The following is an 11,911-nucleotide window of genomic DNA, read 5'->3' on the forward strand; positions in this document are numbered from 1 at the left end:
GTGGTTCTCTAGGAAATAAAATGAGCTGGTACACAGCAGCCCAAGCAGGGCACAGCTGATAAAATTGTTTATTGTTATGTGCAGGAGAAATGGGTTGTGTGCATTACTTGCACAGTGATTTTAAAAACACAGGTAATTGCCTGATGGAATGCAACTTCCCCGGGGCCGTTATTGTCTTTCAGTTTAGTGCATACATATTTAAAAGTATTTCATTTATGAGCTGAGCAGTCACTCACATGGGTAAATGGGCATTAAAATTAGGTTTAAAAGGCAGGAGGAAGGAGTGCCAGGGTGTGAGACTTGAGACAGAGCTGTAGGGTTCTGGGCTGGGGGCAGTGGAGTGAGGGAATGCTCTGGGCCACCTCCGAGAGCCTGAGCAGAGATGTTTCAGGAGGAAAAGGCTCTGGAATTCCTGCAGGTGCCCTCTGGAGTTCTGCACTGAGCAGTTCCTCCACTGCCATGGTTCAGCTTGGGAGGGGCTGCCTGGATCCTGCAAAACAGGATCAATCTGAGATTGCTTGGTTCATCCTTCTCCTTTCCAGAGAAAGGGAATTTTTAGCTCGTTTATTACCAACAAGCTGTAACTTCATTTTCTTCTACATTTTTTGTGGAAAGAGGAAGCTCCGTGTCCCAAGCTGTGTTCTCCCAGGAACAAAAGCAGGGTGGGAGCTGCTGTGGAGGGTGGCCACGATCCAGAGTGGCAGCCTGGGAGCTGAGGGGAGCACACACATTTCCCTTGCTGGAATCTGGGGCCTCTTTAGGTCCCAATAATGAAATGATCCACATCAGCCTGAGCATTCTGCTCTGCCTGCTCTGTGTCACCCCCAGGGGAGGGGAGCAGCCCTGGGATGCTCTCAGGGGGGGCAGACCCTCTCCAGCTGCAGAGCAAGGAGCTGTCCCAAAGCTCCAGCTCTCCACACCATTCCTCACCGAGAAATTCTCCCCAAGCAGCAGCTGGGGATGGACTCAAGAGAGGAACCAGCCCTGGAGGGGCTGGGAGAATCCTCAGCACGCCCTTGTTGCACTGGGCTGGGCAGCACGTTAGTGAGAGCTTAATTGGGCCTTGTACTTCTTAATTAGAAGACCTTAACAAATTCTCTTCCTGCTACTTTTGACAAGTGGTTTTGCAAAGTTCAAGGGGATTATCAGCATTCAGCCTGAGATTCCAGCTGAAAGGATAATGTCCCTTGGAAAAAAACATCATCTCCAGGACTGGTAATTAATTTACAATAACGTATTAAGGTATACATCACTAATGTGAGGAGGTTCACTTGCTAATGAGGAATCTGCTAAAAAAAAAAATTCCCTTTTCCAGTTTTGTTCCCTCTTGTGTAGATTCAAAGGGAGTTAATTGTGGCTGCTGTAGGATAACAGTGCTGTTGGTGAGAACAGCTGTAAAAGGAGGGAATGGTTTGGGTTGGAAGGGACTTCTCAAGATGCCCCAGTTCCAGCCCTATTCTGTTTTTGTTTTACAAAGGCACCGATTGCTTCCAGCATTCCCAGCCTGTGTTTTGACAAGGATCAGGAGAGTATTTATCTTCACCTTCTATTAGCTACAAAGAGGTTAAAGCTAAATGGAAATAAATTGTGAAGAAAAGGGAAGCAAATGTGGAGAATTGGTTTGGTTTCACTGAGTGGGTTTGAAAGGTGAGCTGAGTTTAAACCCGTGTCACTTCCACCCTCACCAGAGCTGAAGGAGGCAGCCTTGAGTGTACAAATGTGATACTCAGCTGGGAATTTTAATTTGTCTGGTTCTCATGTATAATAAAATATGCTAGATACATGACACTTCATGAATTAATGCAGGAGTGGAAAGCATAGGAGAGATTCCTGTACAGGATTTGTCCTTATGATGCAAATGCCAAGCAAGGCTTTAAATGGCCCTAAGTCATGGAGCCCATTTCATGCTTCACTTCAGGGTTTGTTCCCATTTCCTCAGCCTTTTTGTACTTAGAGGGTGTGTGCATGGAAGAGGGGAGGGAAATGAGGCAGGAAATGCCCAAAGCAGCACACAGCCCTGGGTGTGTGGGAGCTTTTAGGGAAAACACCAAAGGAGGGAGCAGGGGCAGAGCTCAGCCCTGCCCTCCATCCTCAGTAATTTTTTTCCTGTGAAAAATTGTCCCTTTTCGTGGGGAAAGGCATTTTAAACCCTGCTGGTGCCACTGCAAGGGCTGGCCATGGCCTCTACACCCTCCCTGCCAAAATTCCCTCCTGCCCCAGCAGCTCCACGCTGGCAGGTGAACAAACACCTGCAAAAAAAAAACCCCAAACCAAGGCTGATGGAAAGGTGATGGAACTTGGAGAGCCTCAGACAGCCTCAACCTCCCACTGCTACCAGGATCTGATCACTCCCCTGGTGAAACCTGTAATTACATTAAGAGGACAGCTGCTTCTAATGGCATAAAAATATTGAGACATGCCTGCAGAAACAGAGGTTTTCTCCTAATGCAGCTCAAATTAAAACAGGGGAGGGGAATAGAGATTTTGATAGCTCAGAAAAATGATTTTTTTTCCCTGAGTCAGTGTATTATCTTAATCTTTGTGACAATAAAGCAGCTCTGTGAATGGGAAGAAGAACATTACTCTCACTGGGATTACAGTGGTTACAGAGAGGGGGATCAGTGCTGAGCTGCTTCATCTCCAGGGCTCATTCTCCTCCTCTCCCACCCTTTGCTCCTCCAGGACCACCTGTGCTTCATCCCTGCCCTGTGCACATGGCCCTTGGCTCCTGCTGAAATCCAGGATTTGCTTTCAGAGTGCCAGAAGCACTGGGAACCTCCAGACATGCAGGAGAAAAGGCTGAACACATTTCCCCCCCAGCTGAAGAGTTTCTGCCTTTATTCCCTGATGCAAACCCTCAGTTACCACTGAGTTCTCGATGAACTAATTACTTTCATGTACAAACAGGAGGAAGAGAAGTTTTTAAGCAATGCAAAGCCTGGTGTGACAATTCTATTAGGTTTTGGTGGGTACCTGCTTGACCTGCAAATTGAAACTCCAGAAAGTCTTATCGTGGTATTTAATTTTCTGTGCTTCAGCAGCAGGGGGTGAAAGGGGGCTGGAATGGGTTTATTCAGATATGAGACAAAAATAACTATTTTTAAAAATGGCTCTAATCAGGCAGAGAGCATTTTTCTTTCTGTTCTTCCCCCTTCAGCCTCGCTGGCTCCTGTACCAGGTTTCTGTGCTGACAGGACAGATCAGCTTGCTGGGCTTTGGGAACTCCTCTGCCTGCTCCAAATGCTTGATTTTCACTTTTAGGATTACAAACCCATCCCTAATGGAGACCTGGAATTGTAAAGGTGGAGCTGGGGGTGTCACATAATGGCCACTCTGAGCTGCCTCACTGACAGGCTGATTTAGGATTTAGGATCCCTGGAAATGCCACCTATGGACATTAAGGGCATTCGGGTAATTAATAATAAATAAAAAGCCACTTTGACATGGTTTGGGAATAGGTAATGCACCAAGAACCTGGGAAGAAGGATTTTGGTGGGAGAGAGTGACATAATTTACTGCCCCCCTCCCAAACCTCCCACACATTCATTATGCCTTAAATATTCTCACGCTGAGTTTTTTCCAATGGTCTAATTATAAACTTCATTATAATTGTTCATTAGTTTTATTTTGTTCAATTAGCTTAACAAGTTGCCAAATGAAATACAAGGCTGGCAATTAGCTTGATCTAATCGTAATGAGCCACTCAAACTGGGTCACCAAACATGTTCCTTTATAGCACTTCTCCCTTTTTCTTTTTCCAATTGGTGAACAATAACATAAATATTCAGAGCATCTCCTGATCCAAGGAGTGGAAATTTCCCACTCATTTATTAGAATGGAAAAAAAAAATAAATGAAATCAATTGTTGTGCTGCTGGTAGCTCAGCAAGGTGCACCCGGAGCTGAGCGGGGCCCTGCCAGCACAGAGCCCAGCTCTGCCCTCAGCTCTGCTCATCTCCTCAGAACTCCACGGAATTCCAGGCTGGAGGCAGAAGGGACCTTGAGGGACCACCTGGGTCCCCCCTGGCCATGCCATGAGGGTGAAGCTGTGCTGCCCAAGGAGGGGCAGGTGCAGCTGAGCTGAGCTGAGCTGAGCTGAGCTGAGCTCTCCTCCCCTGCTCAAGAACCCAGTCTGGGCCATGCTGATGGCAGATGCTGTCGGCCAAGCCCAGCCCTGCCCAGCAGCTGGTTTTGCTGTGACTTTTGGATAACCCTGAGCTGCCTTTTTTTTTGCCAGAATTCCCTTTTGCCGCTCAGGATCTGCTCCTGTTAAGCAGCTGCTCAGCAGCAGCTCATGGCTCACACGGCCCAGTGCATTTACAGCCACCTTTTTCAGGAGCTAATTTGGGCAGGAGTGATTTTTTGGTATGAATAATTCCTCCTGCACGTCGTGTGCACCACATCCAAATCTCAGGGACGAGCAGCACCGGGGCAGCTCCTTAGCAAATTTAGTGGTGCCATTAACAAACCCAGCCCCGAATTTGGATTCCTCTGGGATCTCATCCTGCATCTGCATGGAAACACGATGAAATATTAAACCAGCACAGAGACTATAAGTACCTGTAAGTAATTAATAAAACACCTTTGTGAGGGCAAGCTGCTGAAGCCATGTCCCAGTCTGAATTTCCCCGCACAGGATTCCCACCACACCCCACCCCTGACCTGAGTTTGGTGACCCATTAATAAAACCACGTAAAATTTCAGCCAGGCACTTTTCCCCATGCAGGAACAGGGAGGAAGGGCTGTGCTGGCTCCTGTGGCTCCTCAGCCCAGCTGGGACACGGTGGCGGTGGCAGCAGCCGCGCTCCTCTCGCTCAGATTAAAGCACAGAACGGGAGAAAATTCACACCTCTGCTTTTCACGGCACAGCAGACAGCTCCATCACTCCTCAAACCCCATCCAGAGGCATTGCTGGGCTCCATGGAGGCACCCGGCTGCAGCTGGAGGTGTTTGTGCTTCCAGCATGCAGAATTCCGTGTTATGGTGGAGTAATTCCCTGATGGAGCTTTCCACCCCAGCCTCCATGCCCTGCGCTGCCTCAGGGACCCGCTGGCCATGGGGTGTCCCCTGCCCGTGTGGGACAGTGACACCAGGCCCAAAGGAGCCATTCCAGGGGCTGGGATGGGTTCCCTGTGACCCCCCAGGCCAGCAGGACCCTCCTGCCCGCTGCCAGCTCTTGAACAGGTCCTGCTAAAGCATTGCGGCTCCTAACTCACCCTGCCCACCCAATATTGGTTTTATTCCTGCTGGGCTTCAGTCAGGCAGGGGCAGGTGTAAACAGCCTTTAAACAGCCTTGTAGAAAGCTGTGGGAATCGCAAAAGGGCTGCAGGACACACGGCTCTGCATTTGATTCCAGTAGTTACAGTCATAATATCCATTAATTTTTGTAGCGCTCCCGGGAGCAAAAGTCCCTCCTTTTCACTAGAGAAACACGGATTTCTAAAGATCCCGGTGCTCGACACAGCCCGCTTGGCACTCATGTTGTGAAAAAAAAATAAAATCTCTTTGTTTACACAGCTGATGGCCTGGGTGGGGACGGTCCGGTACCGGGGCCACCTCCCTGCGGTTTATTTTATTTACGGCTCTGTAAAACCCCTGCTCCGACACCCCAGAGCTCCGCTGGGAGGCGAAAAAAAAAAGAAAAAAGAAAAAAAAAAGACAGAAATCCACACATATTCCAGGCAAAAGCCTCTCAGCATAAATGCTGAAGCGGAGCGGCGACACGGATGGCAGGTCTTCAAAGCAGCAGCAGAGCTCGGGGAGGGAGGGATGGATGGATGCAGGGACCCGGGCCGATCCCTGTGCCTTGATTAGGCTCGCTCCCCTGTCTGGGGCTGCCTTTGAAGCAGCCCCGCTGACGGCTGCAGGCGTTCCTGAGTTTAGCTGGGAGCGAGCGAACATGAGAGGAGGAATCTGTGCGAGTGGCAGGGCCCGTGTGCGCCTTCCATGCGCCCTCCCGGGGCACGAAGGCTGTTTTAATGAGCAGGCAGGCGCGGAGCTCGCTGCGACTCCTGCTTTTCGCAGCTCCTGCCTGATGGAGCTACCTGGGAAGTCTCCCGGCTGTGACCTGCATGGAAAACGCTCGATGTTTTGGGCTGGTTTTGATTTCCATGGAAAAGCAGCTGGAGGAGCCCAGGCACGGGAGCATCCGCTGGTCCAAAGGCACCAGGGGGCTGAGCCTTCCTCATCCTCCTCCCGAGCGGCTCGCCTGTGTCCCTCCCATCGCCGTGCCCGCATTCATCTCTGGGTGCAGCGCTGGTTTTTGGCACTGCTGGAAGGATGGATGTGAGCGGGCCGGTGCAGCCTGGCCAAGGGCAGAACCCCCGGCTGTGCTGGGAGCCCCGGGCTGCTGGGGGAGGCACCTGCCCGTCTTCTCCTGCTCAGTTTTTAGGGGTTTTGTTCTGACTCTGAGCGGCTCCCGTGAGCTCTCCGTGACTTGGTGGAAGCGGGGTGTTCATGGTCCATCCTTTGAGCCGCTCCTGCTGGATCCTGCGGCAGGACGGACACACTGCCCGCAGGATTTCTGAGTGAGGATGGACACACTGCCCGCAGGATTTCTGGGGCAGGATAGACACACTGCCCGCAGGATTTCTGAGACAGGATGGACACACTGCCCGCAGCACTTCTGAGGCAGGATGGATACACTGCCCCCCTCAGCATTTCTGAGGCAGGATGGACACCCTGCCTGCAGGATTTCTGTGGCAGGATGGACACACTGCCCGCAGGATTTCTGCGGCAGGATGGACACACTGCCCGCAGGATTTCTGCGGCAGGATGGACACACTGCCCGCAGGATTTGAGTGAGGATGGACACACTGCCCGCAGGATTTCTGCGGCAGGATGGACACACTGCCCCTGCACTTCTGAGACAGGATGGACACACTGCCCGCAGGATTTCTGCGGCAGGACGGACACACTGCCCGCAGGATTTCTGAGGCAGGATGGACACACTGCCCGCAGGATTTCTGAGGCAGGATGGACACACTGCCCTCGCACTTCTGTCCGTCCCACTGCCCGGCTGTGTGCTCCTGTCCCCCCAGTGCACTCCTGGCCCCTGACACGTCCCTCCTGCGCTCCCTCCAAGCTCACAGAGCCAAAGCAGCAAAGCCCCTTCCTCACCACAAGCTCAGAACCCATTTCTCCGGCTCCCACCCCCTCCTCTCCCTCTCGGCGCTTCCCAGCCGGAGGCAGAGAGGAGGAATGGCCAGCGGGGCAGGGACCAGGCTCACAAGCCCTGTCCTTCGCAGGGTGATGGCCGGGCCGTGGCCAGGGCAGGGGCACGGAGGGTGCCCGCACTTGCCAGGCCCGGAGCATTTCCAGCTGGCCCAGCACAGGGATCCTGCCGGGCATCCCCCACCTGCCCCGCACAGGTGTTTGAAATTACCCAGGGAGAAACCAGCCGGTCTCCTCTCAGAGCTGTCCTAAACCAATTTAATTAAATACAGGTGAAGAAGGAAGCAGAAATTGCGGCAATTCGTCACCTTTTAGTCTCTGCAGGTGCTCGGGCACCACAATTCCCACTGCTCGGCGCTTTTCCTCCTGGGGTGATTAACCCTCTCCCTTCCGGCGAGCCGAGCCCTCTCCTCCATCCTGTGGGAGGAGGCTTTGAGGATAATGAGCGAGAAGATGATTAAAAGGAGGAGAGGCCCCAGCACAGCAGCGCTGTGGTTGAGCTGCTCGCAGGCTCTCCTGAGGAGGGCTGGGTGAATCCCTCACCTGTGATTCACGGCCAGCGGCTCCTCCCCGCTGCTCCCTTCGCTTCCTCCCCCTGGGAATGCCGCCGGGCAGGGACAGACCCCCGAGGATCCCGGTTTTTGTATCGGGGCAATGTTCCAAGGCTGTCAGTAACTTCCATCTCAGCAGCCACCAGTGCCAGCCTCCATGCAGCAGCCCAAGGATTCGTTACCCCAGTGTTTTTCGACTTTGCAAAGTGGATGCAATGAATTTTTGGCAAAATCTGAGCTGTCTCTCACGCTGTTGCAGGCTGCAGGCAGGCAGTGGGCAGGCGTGGTCAGTGGGACAGCACAGCTCACTAAGAGGGGCAGGGTTTCCTCAGATGGCCCCACTGGCAGAGCTTCTGCCTCTCTGCACACACAAGATTTAAATCTCAAGCTCCACATCCGTCATAGGACAAGGAAATGTCATTTGTGCAAAGCTCTGATCAATATCTCCTGCTGTGCAGAGCTCCAGGGTTACTCGAGCTCCTTATTCCCCCCAGGAAATCAGGGTCTAAACACAGCTCAGGATCCGGCCCCATCCTTACCTCCCCTTAACCCCCAGCTGGGGTTTTGCCTCCTAATACCTTAAAACATCTTTAAATTTCCCATTCTTTCTGTTCTCCTAGGGGCATTCCCGAAGCTTCCCATCTTTTGACATGTGAGTGATGTGAAAATCAACAGCTTTCTGTAATGCTGCAAAGTCTTTCAAGTCTTTCATAGCACAGGTTGCCTCTGTGTGCAAAGTCACGCCAGCACAAAGGAAGTGTAGCAACATCCCACCAGAATAACTCAACAGAAAGTCTCCTTTGGGAAAAGAATTATTTTGAGGCTCACATATGGGAGACCCAGATTACGGCACACGGGCTGTCTCCTCATGAACCTTTTGATGCTCCCGCAGCAGAAGAAGACAGGGAGTGACAAGCCATGCTGTAAGCCAGCTGAGGAGCTTGGGAACGGCTCAGCAGCGATCTGGAGAGCAGAAACTCCCACCATGAAATGTGCAAACTCAGCCAAGGAGCACTCATGGTCCTGTTGCTTCCACGAGGGAGCTGCGCTCCATCAGCTGCCTGGGATTTTGTGATTTATCTGCAGTTCTTCCTCATGATTTTTGTGCCTCCCAATAATCCCCTTCTGGTTTTTGAGGCCTCCTCTTTTAACCTCAGGGCGGCACATCAGTGCTGCTTGTCCCTGTGGTTGGTGAGCAGCCGGGTCTCCAAGGGGTTTGCCCCCCTGCTCCCCAAAACCCCTCAGCACCCCCAGTCACGGGAGCAGCTGCTGTGCCCTGGGCTCCCCCCACAAGGTGCTCTCTGGCCTGGAAAATCCCCAGTTCTGATGCATTTTTCCTGTGAGATCTTCCCTCTTCCCTGTTAGTTTGTACACAGTCCCTCGTGCTCAGCCCAAAACTCTCAAAGAAGTTTATTGCTGTTTGTATTTGGTTTTGGTTTGGTTTGTTTCTTGCAGCACAAACGAGGAAAGCTGTGGGAAGGAGAGAGGGCACTGCCAAGCAACCTTCCCACAGTCTGCAGACACCACTTAATTCAGGTTTCCACTTCATTCTTACCAGAATATTACCTTTCATTAAAAGGCAGTAAAAGCATTAAAGCATTTTGTAGTGGTCGGAGAAGGTCTCTCAGCTTTATTAGGCTGAGAGCACATAATGGATCACTAGGGCTTGGCTGTCCACCTCAAGCTCCAGGGTGGGAAGCCAGTTTTGGAAGAGCCAGACTGGTCCTGCATGGAAGGAACGGGATGGGGGATGAGCACCTCTCCCTGAGCCAGTGCACCTGGATCTCTGCAAGTGAAGGATTGTCAGCACGCTGTCAGCCTGCAAGATTTCTCACTTTGGCTTTTCTTTCACATGTTGGGTATGAAATCCCACTTAAAAATGTGCAGCAGGGGTGGAGTGAAGTCTAAATGCTTCCCTGAAGGCGAGGTGAGGCCCTTGGCTGTGTGCAGGGCTGGGGCTGGTGAGGGGACAGGGTCCTGTACCCCAGCTGAGGGTTTGAGCTGCACAAGGGAATTGTTTCCTACTTCCCTGTGCCCCCCTGAGTCCTGCTGCTGTCCCTGGGCTTGCAGCTGAGGCAGAGCTCACACACGGCTGGGGATGCCCCTTGCACAAACCTTTGCAGGTTTCTTTCACACAGTGACACCCCCAGGGCCAGGGGCAGCCCCTGTACCTCCAGCTGGAAAACCCAACACCCCCCACACTCCCAAGAAAGAAATGGGGTGTCTAAAGAACTGATTCCCTTATTTTTGATCACCACATTTCCACGAGCAGCTGAACATTCCAGTTCTATTTTATTAGATCAGGTACCGAGGGCAGACAGCAAGATGCTCTTCATTACTGCCTTTTATTCCTTTCATATACTTATTTATCAGTTTGATCTTTGAGGAACCCAAATCTTTGGGTTTTGTTTTCTGCCCACCTCTGTGGGTCGGTTCCTCCAGCCTGAGGTTGATTCCCATGTGCTCTCACGCTGCTGCACATTGCCCTCCGTGGAGATAAGCATTTATTCACGTTCATGTTTGTGTGGAGTGGTAAAATATTAGAGCTAAATTTTTTATGGCATTCCTAGGAGTGGTTACGGAGCAAACAAGATTACAGCAAGTACTCCAGAAAAGCTTGTTTATGCAGGGAGGGGAAAAAAAATCAAACTCGGAGAGGCGTTTGCAAAGCTGCGGGAGAGCCCAGGGGCGGGGTCTGGAGTTCCCTCTGCTTTTCCTTCCCTCCTCCATCGCAGCAACGACTCCCAGCAGTCAGGGCTGAGAGGGTTTGGGGCGGAATTCCAGCCCCAGCAGCGGGAGATGTTCTCATTCCAAGGGAGAGGACACAGGCAATGCCTGGCTGCGCTGGCAAAGTGCCACCAGGGCGATCCCGGGGGCACGGGGGCTTGGGGACAACCTGGGCACGCTGCTGGTGCGGCTGGCACTGCCCTGGGCTCGCTCCTCACCCCCTGCACAGCCTTTGGGATGCACTTTGCACACCCTCAGACTCCTGGGGCTCCCTTTCCACGCCTCTGGGGAGCATTTTGCACACCCTCATGCTGCTCAGGACACCCTCACAGTCCTTGGGGTGCCCCTGCACACCCCTTGGGGCACTCGCACTCTTTGAAGAGCAATGCCCTTTGCACAGCCTTTAGAATGCTCTGACAGTGTTTGGGATGCTGTGACACTGTTCGGGATGCCGTGACATTGTTCGGGATGCCGTGACACAGCTCGCGATGCTCCCATACCATTCGGGATGCCCTTTGCACATCCTTTAGAACGCTCTCATCCTGTTCAGGATGCTCTCACGCCACTCGGGATGCCCCCACATCCCGAGGGATGCCCTTTTCTCACCCCCGGGATGCTCCCACACCATTCGGGATGCTCCGACACTGTCTGGGATGCTCTCACAGTTTTTGGGATGCCCTTGCAGATTTTGGGATACTCTTACACATTTTGGGGTGCCCTCGCAGATTTTGAGGTGCTCTCACAGATTTTGGGGTGCCCTTTTCCCGTCCCGCCCCCCCGCAGTTTTTGGGGTGCCCTTTTCCCGTCCCCCCCCGCAGTTTTTGTGTACCCCCGCAGTGTTTGGGTGCCCCGCAGTTTTTGGGGTGCTCTTTTCCCATCCCGCAGTGTTTGGGGTGCCCTTTTCCCATTCCGCAGTTTTTGGGGTGCCCAGCAGTTTTTGGGGTGCCCAGCAGTTTTTGGGGTGCCCTTTTCCCGTCCCGCAGTTTTTGGGGTGCCCTTTTCCCGTCCCGCAGTTTTTGGGGTGCCCTTTTCCCGTTCCCCCCCGCAGTTTTTGGGGTGCCCTTTTCCCGTCCCGCAGTTTTTGGGGTGCCCTTTTCCCGTGCCCCCCCCGCAGTTGCCCCCGGTGGCCGCCAGGGCGCGCGCGCGCTCTTCCCGCGGCTCGCGGGGCCCGGCGCGCGCCCCCCCGGCCCCGGCCCCGCTCCCCTCCGGGCCCCGCGCGCGCCGGGGCTGCGGGACCGGCCCGGCCCGGCCCGGCACGGCACGGCACGGCACGGCACGGCACGGCACGGCACGGCACGGCACGGCACCGCGGGCCGAGCGCAGGCCAGGCGCGGCTGCCCTGCCGGCTGCCCGCCCGCCCCCGCGGGGCCCCGCGCACCCGCGGAGAGGCACCTGCGGGCCCGCCCCGCTGCCGCTCAGGTGAGCCCGGCCCGGCCCTGCCCGGCCCGGCCGCGCCGCCG

Source organism: Passer domesticus, chromosome 17, assembly GCF_036417665.1.
Source record: "Passer domesticus isolate bPasDom1 chromosome 17, bPasDom1.hap1, whole genome shotgun sequence".
Classification (NCBI taxonomy): Eukaryota; Metazoa; Chordata; class Aves; order Passeriformes; family Passeridae; genus Passer; species Passer domesticus.